The sequence below is a fragment of the Psittacula echo genome (assembly GCF_963264785.1).
Source record: "Psittacula echo genome assembly, chromosome: 3".
NCBI classification, from domain to species: domain Eukaryota; kingdom Metazoa; phylum Chordata; class Aves; order Psittaciformes; family Psittacidae; genus Psittacula; species Psittacula echo.
In genome coordinates this window covers 91,531,205-91,546,040 of record NC_137736.1, presented here as the reverse complement: position 1 = coordinate 91,546,040, position 14,836 = coordinate 91,531,205, and positions in this window count along the sequence as shown.

The window sequence follows — 14,836 nt, the reverse complement described above, 5'->3', positions numbered from 1 at the left end:
ATAAAAGTTGCATAAAGCTTTTTCTTTGTACCCACACATTTGTGTCACACACAGATACGTGCACACACATATACACACGTAATAACTTCTATTGTTTTCTAGTAAGGCTTATAAATTTCATTTGTTTGGACCTAAAGGACACATCTGATTGCTTACTAAAGGTAGCTTTTGATTTTCTTACTTTTCAGAAAAATAATGAAGAGCTGAAATTACATAAAAATAGTGAGGTTTTTTGTTATTGTTATTCAGTGCTTTGCCACATTTTTCCTTTTGCCAATTTCTACTATATTTATACATGTTTATAACAATTGTGTTGGGTTCACCTTGCCGTAAAGCATACATCTGACAGTGACTGATTGTTATTTAGGAAAAGAGTACAACAATAAGGCAATTTTATAGCTTCTGGCAATCTGTTGTTCAGGTGCTTCCTCAGCTGGAATTTACACCCATTTTTTTTCTGTTAGAATTATTCTAAACACTTGAAAGTTTCACTTAAACTTTTAGTATCCACAGATTTTGTGGCAGGAGTTCCACAATTTAACTTTATATCATGTAGGAAGTATTACATTTTTGTTGCTCTTAAAGCTTCTGCCTGGAATTTCAGCAGCATGTGCTCTGCTCTTCATATGATGAAAACCAGTAAGTGTTAGCTGCTTCTTCACGTTTATTTTATCACTGTTGAATGTGTAACTTAAGGGTATTTGAATCTCACTAATATTTCTGTGTTCAGAAGCTGTTCAATTCCTTTCATCTTCCTTGATGCACTTCTTGATACTTTTTCTTAATCTAATCTAGGTTGCTTGATCTGGGGCAGCAGGAGGAATGCACATCTTATTCACAAAACAAGTCCATCCTGGAATAATACACTGACACAATGCTGCTTTTTTCCTCCATTTTTTCCTATTAGCCTTTTTTCAAGGGGTAAGTATTAAGATGATGTCTTCATCAAAAAAATTTTAGTATGCCTGAGTGGGAGCCACTAATTTAAAACCCTTTATGTCTTTGTACTCAGAGCTATTTAATGCATTCAAGACCTACATTCACCATGGGAGAATCATGGACACTGATTAATTCTCATAATGCTTTGGTTGTCTGGTACACAGGGGCTTCTAATATGGTTCTCTTTCCAGAGAAGGCTTATCGTTCAGAGCAGACAAAGTGCTGGTGTGCCTTATAGTTTTTCTCATGCCCACCGCTACCAAGGGTCATGCATTTGCAGTTTAACCTCATAGACATTTCACCCAGGCCCCCAGTGGGGTTTCAGCTTAGTGTGCTTCAACTTAACACAAATTAGAGAATGTTAGTAGGCTGAGCTGCAGTTGGTGTAGAGAAACAGGATTCAGTTCTGTAAATGTAGGTGTGCAGTGCCACTCTAGATGTGAGGCATTTTCACCCATCTGCCATTCCAGTAGCTCTTGTGTCCTGTGTGCCATTAATATGAGAATATTTCACATGGCTTGGTGCATCAGAGATGAACCAATGGCACTGGGCACATACGTTTAGGCAGCTAACATGAATCCAAAGGACTGGATTCATTTTACTATTTTAGACAACTAAATTTAGATAAGTACCTGCCAAGATGGCATTTTCTAAGCTGCAGTCATAATCAATGGACACCTAGGACAGTAGCCACATTAATTTTGTGGATATGTCATGTGGTGATGATTTGCTTCCAATAGGATTCATGGAGATTCTGAGTGTATAATTGGGTTTTACAGAAGTGCATGGATATAACTTTTAATCCCAGAGGAAATACAGGCAGTATAAATTTGCTCAAAATTAAGTGCATAAATCAATGCTGAATGGTCAGCATCAAAATCTGCTGTCTTGGAGATTTCCCACTATTATTGACTATTACTGCAGAAAGTAGTTAAACAGGATTCATACATTAAGACAATTTGGTAAACAACTAAACACTACCAGCTACTGAGATCAGGTCCTGATATTATCACCTCTACTGGTAGGGAGGTATATCTCTGTTCAAAATATGCGAAGCTGATACAATCTAATTGTCCTTTCTTGGTATGCTTTGCAGTAATGAATACAGATGTGTCAATAATTCTTGAAACTCATTGTCTGTTGGGATGTTTGATTTATTTCTCTGCTATTATATTACTGTCTTCTGAAATAGGCAGGGAGGGGGGTGACTGACAGTTCTTTTCTTGCTTGCTTTCACACTTCAATCAAACTTTGCAAAGTCTAAGAAACCGGTACATAGCTTTCAATCACACCTTGGGTAGTCCCTGGAGTATTATTGGTAAAAGGAAATACTGATGCTGTGTTGTGGTTTGAGTTTGGGGTTTTTTTGCCTCCTTTAGGGGAATGTAAAAAAATGGTTTGATTTGTATTCTTTAGTGAGTTTCTTTTAAAGCTCGGCATTTATCCTGCATGGGATGTTATTTCTACTATTTACTTATATTCTTGAAGTCACACTGATGGTTGTCTTAAGGAAAAGAGACAGCTCTCCAGAAAGGGAACTTTTTGATGCTGCACTTTTTTTTTTTTTCAGTCATCACATTTAAGTTATTATCATGAAACCATATATATACCAAATATATACCATATGTATCTATGTAATAAGGATCAAACTGCTGATGTAAGTTCACTTGGTCAATTTGAAATAAGCATTCTAGATATTTTCAGTTGATCAAGAGGTGTCAAACACCAGCTACACTAAAGATGCTAGTAATCAATACAAATGTTTATAATATGCATCCAAATCTTATTAAGAAATGCATTTACATAGCCTCATTTCAATTTTTTGAGAATTTAATCTGAACATCATCCCCAGAAAACAATGTCAACCTCCTTCTGTCCCATGAAGAGCAAGCAACAGCAGTCTCAAAGCTAAGTAAGAAGACTGGAACTTAAGATAGCTCCATCACCACATAAGTTTGTTTTAAATCTGAAATTTAATGTAATTAATAAGGCAGCTTTTTTAATGTTGTCCATATCTACAGAGCAGTATTTGACATTGCAAGAGGAAACAGCGTTTCTTGAAGTACTCCACTGAGCAGACACCCAACTGAGCAGAGAGTAGACTTTTCTTTCTTTTCTATTGTTTTTTACCTGTTGAATTTTGTTAATGTGCAATGGCTTAATATTAAGCAGGGGATTTATTTTCACTTGGTTGAGGATTATTTGCTAAAACATTCCTAGGACGTTCAAGTTTGAATGCACATATCCTATATAACAATAAATAATCTAACAACTCACCCCCTTTGAGATCCACCTACATAGCTAATGTCTTTTTGGTTGTGTATGCAGCTACTTTTGTTATGAGCACTCTCACTTCTTTTTGTACTGTTTTCTGAAGATAGCATCTTTGGGTTTTGATTCCTACAAATTTTAGCTCTGAGGGAAGGGATAGAACTAAAAAAAAAGCAAAAGAGATGTGAGGAAAAAATACTTCAGAAAAGAGAGGTCCCAATGAGCACAGAATAAATAAATAAATAAACTTTCTTGGGGAAAATCCTAGTTTGCCTTTGATGTCTCTCTTAATCATATATCTGTCTATATATATGTGTACACAAACCAAATTCTAAATAACATGTACAGTTCAGCCTTTCTCTTCTGAAGCATGGAACAAATGCGATTTTTACACAATAATTTGCTGTGATTTCATGATTGAAGACCTAGATTTTTTTTTATTGGATAAATTGATTTTTAGTGATTTTTTCCCAAGAAATTTGACTATCAGTTCTCATTTTTCATATTGCTGTTGCTTTAGAAGACGGTAATAAAATACCATGAAGATGGAGACTTTAATACTTTCCTTTGCATAGCTTGAAAGACCTTCCTTTTTTTCTCTTTATTTCTGTAAAATTTTACTGATTTTGTAGGCTTTAAACTTGAAGCGGCAGATGCTTTAGTGTGCTGTGATGGGTTGACCTTGGCTGGCTCCCAGGCTCCTGCCATTCCCTCTTCCCCACTCCTTAGTAAGGCAGGGGGAGAAAATAGACAAAAGAAGATGAAAAGCTTGTGGGTCAAGCTAAAGACATGGAGATAACTTACTAAATAGCTTCATGGGCAAAACAGACTTGACTCAGGGAACATGAACTTAATTTATTGTCAAAGTAGACGTGGATGGTGAAAAACAAAGACAAAGATTAAAACACATTCCCCTTCACTCCCTTCCCTCCCCCACTTCTTCCTTTTTCACTCCTTCATTCCCAGATCCTTCACCTGACACATACTTCCCCAAGCAGCACAAGAGGATGGGCAGTGGAGGGTTGTGGTCAGTGCATAACAGCTCCTCTCAGCCATTCCCTCCTCCTTACACTTTGCCCTTGCCCTGTGTGAGCTCTCCACAGGCTGCAGTGTCCTTCAGGGCATGTCCTCCTGCCATGGTGTGGGGTCCTCTGTGGGCTGCAGTATGGACATTTGCTCTCATGTGGTCCTCTCCATGGGATGCTGGGAAATAACTGCTCCACCGTGGTGTGTCCCATAGGCTGCAGGGAATTTCTTCTCCAGGCGGTACCTGGAGTGCCTCCACCTCCTCCTTCCCTTCACCTTAGTATTGGCACAGGGCAGAGCGGCCTCTCCTCACAGAGCTCACCCTGCAGCCCCCACTGTCAGCGCTTGGGCTCCTGCACCCAATAAATGTGCAAAAATTCATGGAAACTGGTTAAATCAATAAATGACTGTAGACGTTAGCTAAGCAGTGCTATCTGAAGAGTTCACTATCAATTTGAGGATATTTTGACATGTGTTTTTTGATGATGCTGAAAAGGAAAGTGAAGTAAGAGTTTAGAGACGGCTCTTAAGTGTAAAACACAGCATATAATTTTCCCTAAAAGCATCCATTATAGGTAAGGAAACCATACAGGCAGAATTAAAGATAAGTAGCCCATGTTTTGAAGATAAACTAGCATTGCCTTTTTGTCTGCATTCTCCTCTTGCCCAGTTAGTAACAGGCTTTGAGAAACAGTTTTTTGAACTCCTGTGGCTGTCTTTAGTTTTAGACTAACAAGAAGAGAATTAATGGTTTGTTTTTTTTTTTTTGGTTTTTTTTTTTGTTTTGTTTTGTTTTTGTTTTTGTTTTTTGTTTTTTGTTTTTTGTTTTTTTTTTTTTAAAGTATCTGGTATATGTTAACTTCAAAAGTAACAGGACTAGATTTTAATTTTAAAAGTGAGGAAGGCTTGACAAAGTCTTCAGAAATATTTGCACTCATTCTGGCTGATGAATGGTCTAGATTGTTTACAGGCAGGTACAAAGCCAATCAAAGTCAAAGCATGTTAATAGAAATATATCCATTTATCTAAATGAATTTAAGGAAGAGTTGTCACTGAGTTTCACCTGAAATTTCACTTGAATCAAGTCATGAGGACATGTATCAACAGTAAATATTAAATTCTAATATTTAAATAAGTTAGTTTCAGCCACTGGCTATAGCTTTGTGAACCACAAGCTCTTCGTATGTTTAGCAGCTGCAGTTTTCTAAAGTTGAATTATACTTAACTATAGCTCACCTGTTTTGCTTGATTAAAAGGAAAATCCTGACAGATTCTTTTTTTTGATTCCTGTTCTGCAAATCTTTCTAAGCATATTAATAAGAATTGCGGCCATTTAATAGCCTCTCATGTTATCTCTATGTCAGAAAGGGTAATGCAAGATTGATGGGCTGTTTCTTCTGGGGCAGTTGAGGCCCCTTTTGTACAAAGTTTTGGATACAGTTTTCTGAAATATGCCTTCATCTCCATATTTTTGGTTTTAAATTGAATTTCTTTCAGCTGAGAAAGAGAAATATTTTGCCCAGGGATGACTTAGTATTTTGGCCTTATTTTATTTTTTTTTTTGTCTCTGCATTGTGACTTCTCTTCAACGTTAATGAAATCTGGTGGAAAGGAAAAAAAACAAACAACACAATAGGCTGAAGCAAAATATATATCTTTCCTTTTTCCTTGACAGTTGCTCTTTTGAGTATTAAACATGACCTTACAGCTGCATTCCTAGACCAGGGACTAGAAAAATGTGATTCTTAGTAAAGCTGAAATCTAACTTACATATATCAAACAAAAATATGGTTTAGGACATATATCAGGCTATTTTGAAGTATTTTCTGAAAAGTTATGCTATGATTTGGAAGCAGTCTTTAAAAATAAATAAAAATTAGATCAATTATAGATTAAGGTTCATAGCTTTTCCAATATCCTAAGTTATATGCTGGAAATGTAAAAGCTATGGAGGTATTAAATCTTAGAGATTCCTCTACAGAAACAGTCACATGTCCAGTCTTGGTAGTTCCTCATTTCACAGCACTGAAAATGAGCAGAATACGATGACCTGAACACTGGAAACATAATTGTGTTATTCTGAGCACTTAAGAATTGAAAGGCTCAACAATAATTTAATGACGTTATGTAGAGCATCTGGGATATGGGAATTTCAGTTATTTAATTACAGTTATCACTAGGAAAATCAGTTTGTAGAGGATACATGAGCCTGGAAGACTGAGATAAGTCTTTGTGTTTAACCTTTGCTGTCTGAAAAGTTGATGTCTTGGGTGGAAGGCCAGTGGAATACTAATTGTTCCATGGCGTCTTTCAAGGCAGGCCATCTGATATTTTGGCTTTGATTTGGATGTGACTTACCTATATGATGAGACTGTCAACCCACGTACACTCAGTTTTACCCACGTGCTCTGAAGGAAATACATGAATAGTTGCTCTTATTCCCAGGTGTTAACTGCTGTTTTCAGCAGGTAGCCCAAGCTTTCAAAACTGGTACCTTGCCAGAAATTCAAAATTCTGGTCACTATTTGCATACAGTGAAGCAGATGGCAGATGCCCTTGTTGTTAATTTAGAGGGCTACGACTCCTGGTTTAAAATATAACATCTTGATGTTAGCACTTCAAAAAAGCTCTTTTGTCTATGGCCAAAAGGCTATCTGGTTTGGTGCAACTCCTGTATACATAGTTCTTAGAAATATAGGTACACATATGCAAAACCCTATATATCATGGAGTATTGTGCCAGTCCTGATTGTATCTGTGTGCATTTTAGTGTATATATATAATCTCATATATATTTTTAATAAAGAAACGAAAGTATTTTTTAATAAGAATTAGTAATAAAATACATGGCAACTTTAGAAGTGTTAGTCTTGATCTAAATGTAAATGACTGAACCAGGTCTTCATTCTATCCAAAAATTACTTTTTTTCTGTACTGCTGCAAATTGATTTTGAGCAGAAATGGATTTCATTGTGACAGGTAATCAGCCATTCCTGATTTACACTTCAGGGTGGACTAAACTTTGACTGTTGACTGTAAGGAGAGCATCAGGGCAAAATAGTGGCTTAGAGTGGAATATCTCCTGTAAATTGTAATATATTGGACAGGCATGATGAAATCTATAATACATCTAGCTGCTTGTACATTAAGCCATTTGAGATCAAAATATGCTCCTGATTGCTGCTAGTGCTATCTTAACTACTTCTTTTAAGTTGCAAATAAAATTATTGATTTTTTTTCTGTAAGTGTCATTAGTGGCATACATTACTGCAAGTAATAGAACAACCCCCAAAACCCAAAGTGGATGGATTCTTTTTTTAATTTTTCTTTTCTTTTTTTTTTTTTTTTTTCCTTCCTTTTAGTCTCTTTTTCTGTTGTTTTTTTTTTTTTCTTCTAAATTTTAGTGTATTACAGTAGTCCATTACAGAAAAGACATGAAGATTGTATCATTAACAGACTCCCTCAGTGCAGTAAAACAAATCTATGATCTTAAACATAAATTTCTTCCTCATTCATTGGAAAAGGTGAGATTTCCTGCTTTGACTGCTGCTGTATTATTGAAGAGCACACAGTCATACACCTGTCCAGGTTTTTGCATACTGGAGAGTCTGGTGCTAATATTAAAAAAATCCAAACAAAACAACTCAGAAACCAACAAAAAAAAAAACCAAACAAAAAAATCCACAAAATTCATTGTAAAATGAATGTTATTGTTTAAAGCTGCATAGTAATTCTATTATGATTTTTTCTTTTCTCAAGCAGAGACCAAAAGAGTGTGAAAGGCAAGTGAGATAAAACACTGATACACACTGAGCTGTACAGTCACATAGCCTGAACTTCTTCATCATCCAAACAATATCTATAAAATAAAACAAGGAAAGGACAGAGTAAAATTTTGGTTTTTAGGAGCTCCTCATTGAATAGCTACAGGTCTGATATCCACAGTTTGCTGTTTTAGATGACTAGCGTTTTTGTTGTATTTAGTCTGCAGCTATACTGGATACAGGATCTATTTAATGGCATCCAAGGAGTGAGAAATCGAATCATATTATCATTTGTGACATAATCCTACCTACATCAATGACTTGGATAAAAATTAGGGAAAGAAAGGCAAGCTGAGTAATAGAAGAAAGTCAGAGATAAACCCAGTGAAAACTGGTGGAAATTTATTTAAGTCACGCTGCAGCATGACTCCGTAAAGTCAATAGAGCTATGCCACTGGACCTGAAATGAAGTTCTGTTTCAGATTGAAGACTTAAAGCCCACTTGCAAAATGTTCTGTCAAGAAATGTGATGAGATAAATAATGAAATCTCTGGAGGATAGCTGTTAGGAGATTTCAAGCTCACTATATGTTGGGCATCTCGCATGACTTTAAGTCCAAAAGGTACCATTATAATTTGCTTGAACTTTCTGAATACAAAACAGGTCATAGAATATCACTGAATGGTTTTACATAATTTTTTGATGCATATTTTGACTGAACCATAATGGCTTACCCACCAAAATCAATAAGAGAATTGTGCACATTCCTAGCATATGTACTGAAAGTGCTTTTGTGAGGAGCTGACATTTTTATTTGCAATAAATTTTAATTACAGCTTGATTTTATATGCTTGGGGGTGCGTAGTTTTTTGCTTTTGGGGAGTGTGTGTGTGTGTGTGTGTTGTGTGGGTTTTTTTGGGGATTTTTTTGTTAATTAAGTGCTTTAATATAATATGCAATATACTGACATTGAAGGACACTGTATATTTTTATTTCATTAGTGATCCCTAAGAACATAGGTGTGTAGGATAAACACAAGAATGAAAATCCCTAAACAACCTTTAGTTTCTCTGGTACATAAATCTCCATAAACAGAAATCACTCAAGTTATGAATTTTACAATTTTATTCCTTTCAGTTAAGCAGTCAAGGAAATAAACATAAAAGTCTGAAACTACGAAGACAAAAATATGTCTTGATGTAATGAGCCAGACAGACTAATAAAATAATAAAATTATCGAATACAATCATTCAGTCAATAAAAACACAACGTTTTGCAACACAATTCACAAAAATGTGAAGACTAAACCTTTTTCCCAGTACATGACTAGGATTTACTAAGCTCCATATGACATGGATTGAAATCAGTATTTTAGTGAAATTTTCAGTATTTTACTGAAATTTTATTATCTTGCTTTTTACTTGTTACTTTATCCAAAGATAATACAGAAAAACTGACAAACAAACTCTGCACCAATAAATGAAAGACTATAATTACTGTCCATTTACTCACTTTCCTTATAATTTGCCACTTTCAACAGCTTTTCTGAATTAACCTTCCTTTACTGGGAGAAGGATTAACTTTAGATGTTGCATGTGATCCACTCATCTCCATCCCTTCAAAAAGCAATACAAAGGGATATGCACCCCAAAAGACTAGCAATTAGTCCCTGAGGATTTTACCTGAGCAACAGATGAATCATCTCCTACAGATGACTTCTTCATCCATTGGCTCTTCATCCATCAACTGTAGATGGAAGCCTGTAAATGTATGTGGAATGAGAATGCCCCTGCCTTTAACAGTGTCGGATCACAGAAGCCATAAAAAAGGTCAGAAACAAACTTGTCCAACATGTGGCAAAGCCTTGTCTGTGGCCATCTGTGTGACTGACTGTGTCAGTGTCTGTGTGTATGTCCCCTCTCCATGTGTGTGTCTGGGATGTGTGGTTGGTTTCACTACTGGTTGAATCTACAAATGGGAAAGCGGTAATTGAGCACTTCAGCCTGAGGCTGGATCTCCATGCACTGGGCTGGGCTTCATCACATAGGCAGGAGGGTTCTGGGCTGATATTACTGGAGAAGGCATCTGCTTGTAATATCCCTTAGCAAAGCCTGAGTGAGTTTTTCATTCTAAATCACAAAACAAGAGGGAAAAAAAAAAAAAGCTATACTTAAGTTTCAACATGTTTCTTAACTGTACGCTAAAGTGTTCAAACATGGAGCTACAGTTACTGGTAGTCAGTATTTAGCAAGATGACTTAAAGGTTATTTACCTTCCTTTCTCCCTCTCCTTCCCCTTCCTTTCTGCTCATTCTTGCCTACAATTTACAGCCAATACTTCAGATGACCTTAGAGTCTTGTTATTGCTCCTGTACCTGGAGTAACTTTTGTGCCAATAGATGTTTTTCTGCCCAAAGCTATTTTCCACACAGTCATCCTGGGACAGAATTTGAGTTTGCAAAGAGATTAATCCAGTGTAAGCACCCCCATAAGAAAATAGAAATTTATCTTTGGGCTGAGGAGGACATCAATATTGGCCAACTGTGCAGAGCATTCTCAGTCTCCAAGCAGATTCAGATGCCATTTTACCTGCAGCTATGCTGCACATGGAGGATGTCTACAAGTAGGCTTGGGGCTCTGTAGGAACACTGTGTGGTTGCTTCTGGAGACTCCAGGGTATGATCTGGAATGGTATATTTTCCACAGATTTCTGGGATATTTTTGTACTTTATTTGCCCTGAGGCTGCAGCTATGAACTGCAGGCAGCAGTTCCTCAGCTTCTGAGGTTTCAAGCTCTCAGAAATGAGGTCTCCACCAGACATATATTATCTAAAAAGGGACCGTGCTTTGGAGGGTCAGCAAAGCAGGCCTGCATCTGTGTAAAGTGACCTGACAGCGCCTTTGGTGGGCTGCAGCTACTTCACAGCAAAAGAGACCCTGAGCTCTTCCTTGTAAGGATGGGAAGGGAGTAACTCTGCTCTTAAAAGAGGTTTCTAAATGATCTGGGCAGAATTTTGGAGTAAACAGAGGGAATTTATTCAGGCACTGTAAGCTACGTAATTGAAGTGTTTGATATAATATGTTATACTCAAAACCAAAAGATGCAAAAGAAAGCACCTTCTGAAAATATTACTGTCTTATTACCTTGATGAATTAAAGTTTTAGCTCCTTCTTCTCCTCTTGGCAGGAATGGAACTGGAGGCCTTGTTGGACAAAAAATGCTGCCCATGAGCTGGCAATGTGACCCTCTGGTAAGTAGGTATAACAGCTTCCTGGCTGAAGCAAGAGGAGTGTTACACCACATTCAGATGGGCATCTTCCCTCTCTGTTCAGTACTGGTGAGTTGGAGTGCTGGGTTCAGTTCAGGGCTCACCAGTACAAGACAGACATACTAGAGTATGGCTCCATTGTAGAGCCAGGTTTGGGAGCATCTGTTGTATGAGGAGAGGCTAAGAGACAGCTGGGATTATTCAACCTGGACAAAGCTCAGAGGGGTCATATCAATATGCATAAATACCTGCTGAGGAGTGGAGTAAAGAAGGTGGAGCCAGGCTTTTTTCACCAGTGCCCAGTGAAAGCACAGAAGATAATTAGCATGAAATTAAACACAGGAAATTCCATTTAAACAAACAAACAAACAAAACAACAACAACAAAAAAATCCTCCATTTCATGTATTTTTTTTTTTTTTTAATGTGGAGGTAATTGAATACTGAAGGACGTGCAGTCTCCATCCTTGAAGATACTCTAAATCCATCTGGGCAAAGCCCTGAGCCAGTTCCTCTAGATAACCATTCTTTGAGCAGACAGGTGAGACAAGACGATCTCCAGAAGTACCCTCCAAGCTCAACTGCTGTGAAACTGCAGTGCCTCCATGCCAGTTCTTACCATAACAAAGACTATTTAGTAATCAGTGATTGATTTCAGAGTGTGACACCCAGCTTCCTGGGAGGAATTTTGGGACAACTTTTTTGCTCCAAAATTTGTGCTGAACCAAACATAAGCTAGAATAGGTTGCAGCTGGAGAGGTTGTTACACAATTTGAATTCCCTGTGCTGTGAAGACAAGTCTCAACAACAGATTTTTTCTTTATTGCCTACTTCATGTATTCTGCTGGCAAGAGGAAGAGAATTAGCCTAGGGCAGGCTCCTTGGTGATGCGCCTTTCTTGATTTGCTGAGGGCACTGATGTTGGCAAGTAATGTAGTTGTGCTTGCAAGCTGCAAGTAGGAGCAGGGGCAGCTGTCCACCCTTCTGTAGTTGCCAAAAAAAGTTTGCATGAGAAAGGTGAATTCTACATGGTGTGCAGACCTGAAGGCCTGGGATTGGCAAGTACAGTCATCAGAAATATTTATTTGCTGTTGTAGAATTCTATCAAAGTGCAGTTTGGATGGTAAGAGCACCCTAGAAAAAGACTGTTACTTCCCTGATATAGAGGCAACATGGACCCATAAACTGTTCGATGTGTTCAGATACAAAGAGAAAGGGGAAAAGAAAAGAAAAAAGAACTATTTTGTCTTGGGAAAAATAAAAAAGAAAACCAACCCTGAACAAAACCAGCCCAAGAAACAAGTGAGGCAATTTCATTCCATAAACATTTCAAAGGTAAACAAGTGAAAAACAAATGGTTTGAGGTAGTCGTAGCACAATTCAAACATTTAACTAGCTTTATCCTGGATATTGAAGGACAAAAGATAAGCCCTTAATTTACCATCACAATATGTAAACTAAAAATTCAGTGGAGGCTTCTTAAGTATACAGTCTTAGTTTGTTCAGATGTATTCACTATATTCAGCTGACTGGGTACAAACATAAGTAAGATCAAGAAGGTGTGTCACAAAAGCCTTGTGCTTCATTTTACAGAAAAAATAAGGATGAGAATAAGAAAATGATAGTGGAACTTTGGTCACATGAGAGATGAAGAACATATAGCCGGAAAAGATGAGTTTATTTGGGAATTTGGTGATCAGCGACAGCAGGTGACATATAGGTTTGTTTATTCCACTACATATTGCTCCTTAAATTTTAGGAGACTGTCAGGGACATGACCCTTGCATTGCTCTGGCCAACATTTAAAAAGCTTGCTTGGGATACATTATAGGTAAGCTTGTACTGACTATGCCAAATGAGCTAAGAGAGCACATAATCAGTGTCGAACTCTGATCTTGTCTAACTGAAACAAATGTATTAGATGCAGCATACTAGACGATGGAGATCACTGTAATGACTCTGCTAAGTAACATCCACTAAGTAGGTAGTCAGTTGAAGGCTCTCATCCTCTGGATCATCATTCTAGTAGCTGATAACTGCAGCTTATGATATAATACTATTGCATGTGAGAGAGGTGATGGAGGTCCAGAGGAATAACCTAAAATGATTAAAATCTTCTCTAGAGGGAGAAGGAGCAGGAAACCTACACTCAATCATAGAATAGAATCATAGAATAGTTAGGGTTGGAAAGAACTTTAAGATCATCTAGTTATAACCCCCCTGCATTGGGCAGGGACACTTCACACTAAACCATGTCACCCAAGGCTCTGTCCAACGTGGCCTTGAACACTGCTGTCCTGGGTTCAGCAGTAGCAGTCAGTTTTTCTCCTTCTTAGTAGCTGTTGCAGCACTGTGTTTTTGACTTTCAGCCTCGGAACAGAGCTGATAACAGTGATGTTTAGACTGACCAAGGACTTTGTGAGTCTCATGCTCTGCCATCAATCCTCCAGGGATGGAGCATTCACAACTTCCCTGGGCAACCCATTCCAGTGCCTCACCACCCTAACAGTAAAGAATTTCTTCCCTATATCCAATCTAAACTTCCCCTGTTTAGGTTTTAACCCATTGCCCCTTGTCCTATCACTATAGTCCCTAATGAAGGGTCTCTCCCTAGCATCCTTATAGGCCCCCTTCAGATACTGGAAGGCTGCTATGAGGTCTCCACGCAGCCTTCTCTTCTCCAGGTGAAATAGCCCCAACTTTCTCAGCCTGTCTCCATACGGGAGGTGCTCCAGCTCCCTGATCATCCTCATGGCCCTCCTCTGGACTTGTTCCAACAGTTCCATGTCCTTTTTATGTTGAGAACACCAGAACTGTACACAACACTCCAAGTGAGGTCTCACGAGAGAAGAGTAAATGGCCAGGATCATATCCCATCAAGTTCAACTCTCTTCCTAATCATATTTAGCATCCACACCACCTTTCCAAGGCAGTAGTTACAGTCTCACGTGTTGCCTTTTCTTTTAGAGGCAGCAGCACTAAAAGTCAGGCTGAAAAGGTGCGGCATAGAGCTATATTTTCAGCACCACTCCTTCAGCTTCCATCATCTCTGACAGAGACAAAGTAGTCATGAGAGCCTTGAAAGATCCTCAGCAGGGCTACTACTTCCAGCAGTAGCCACCATAATCCATTGCCTGTTTTGCCTGTGCTTGGAATTAGCATCTAGACTCACAAGTACTAGGCAATTTCTTCCTACCCTGCTCTGCATTCATTTATAACAGTGCAGACAGGTAGCAGGCAGTTCAAAGATACAACACAGATTTTCAGAACTCACATCTGACCAAGACAAATGTTCCATTGGTAGGAAAAGGAAAACAATATATGTTTTTACCTCTGGTGCAGTATTCTTTGGCTGAAGGTGCACATTCTCAAATAATCTAGTTTTCTAACATAGAAGCAAAACTGGAGTCTTCACTGACATCACAGTATCTGTGAGTAATGCTTCTTGTCATCCCTGGCTATCTGGAAGAGTCTGTCCTATAAAAGCTAGCAATGGGCTGGCCTCAGTTATTCACGCTTTTGTCACCTTTCAACCTGACTGCAGCAGTATAGTATATCTTGTCATGAAGC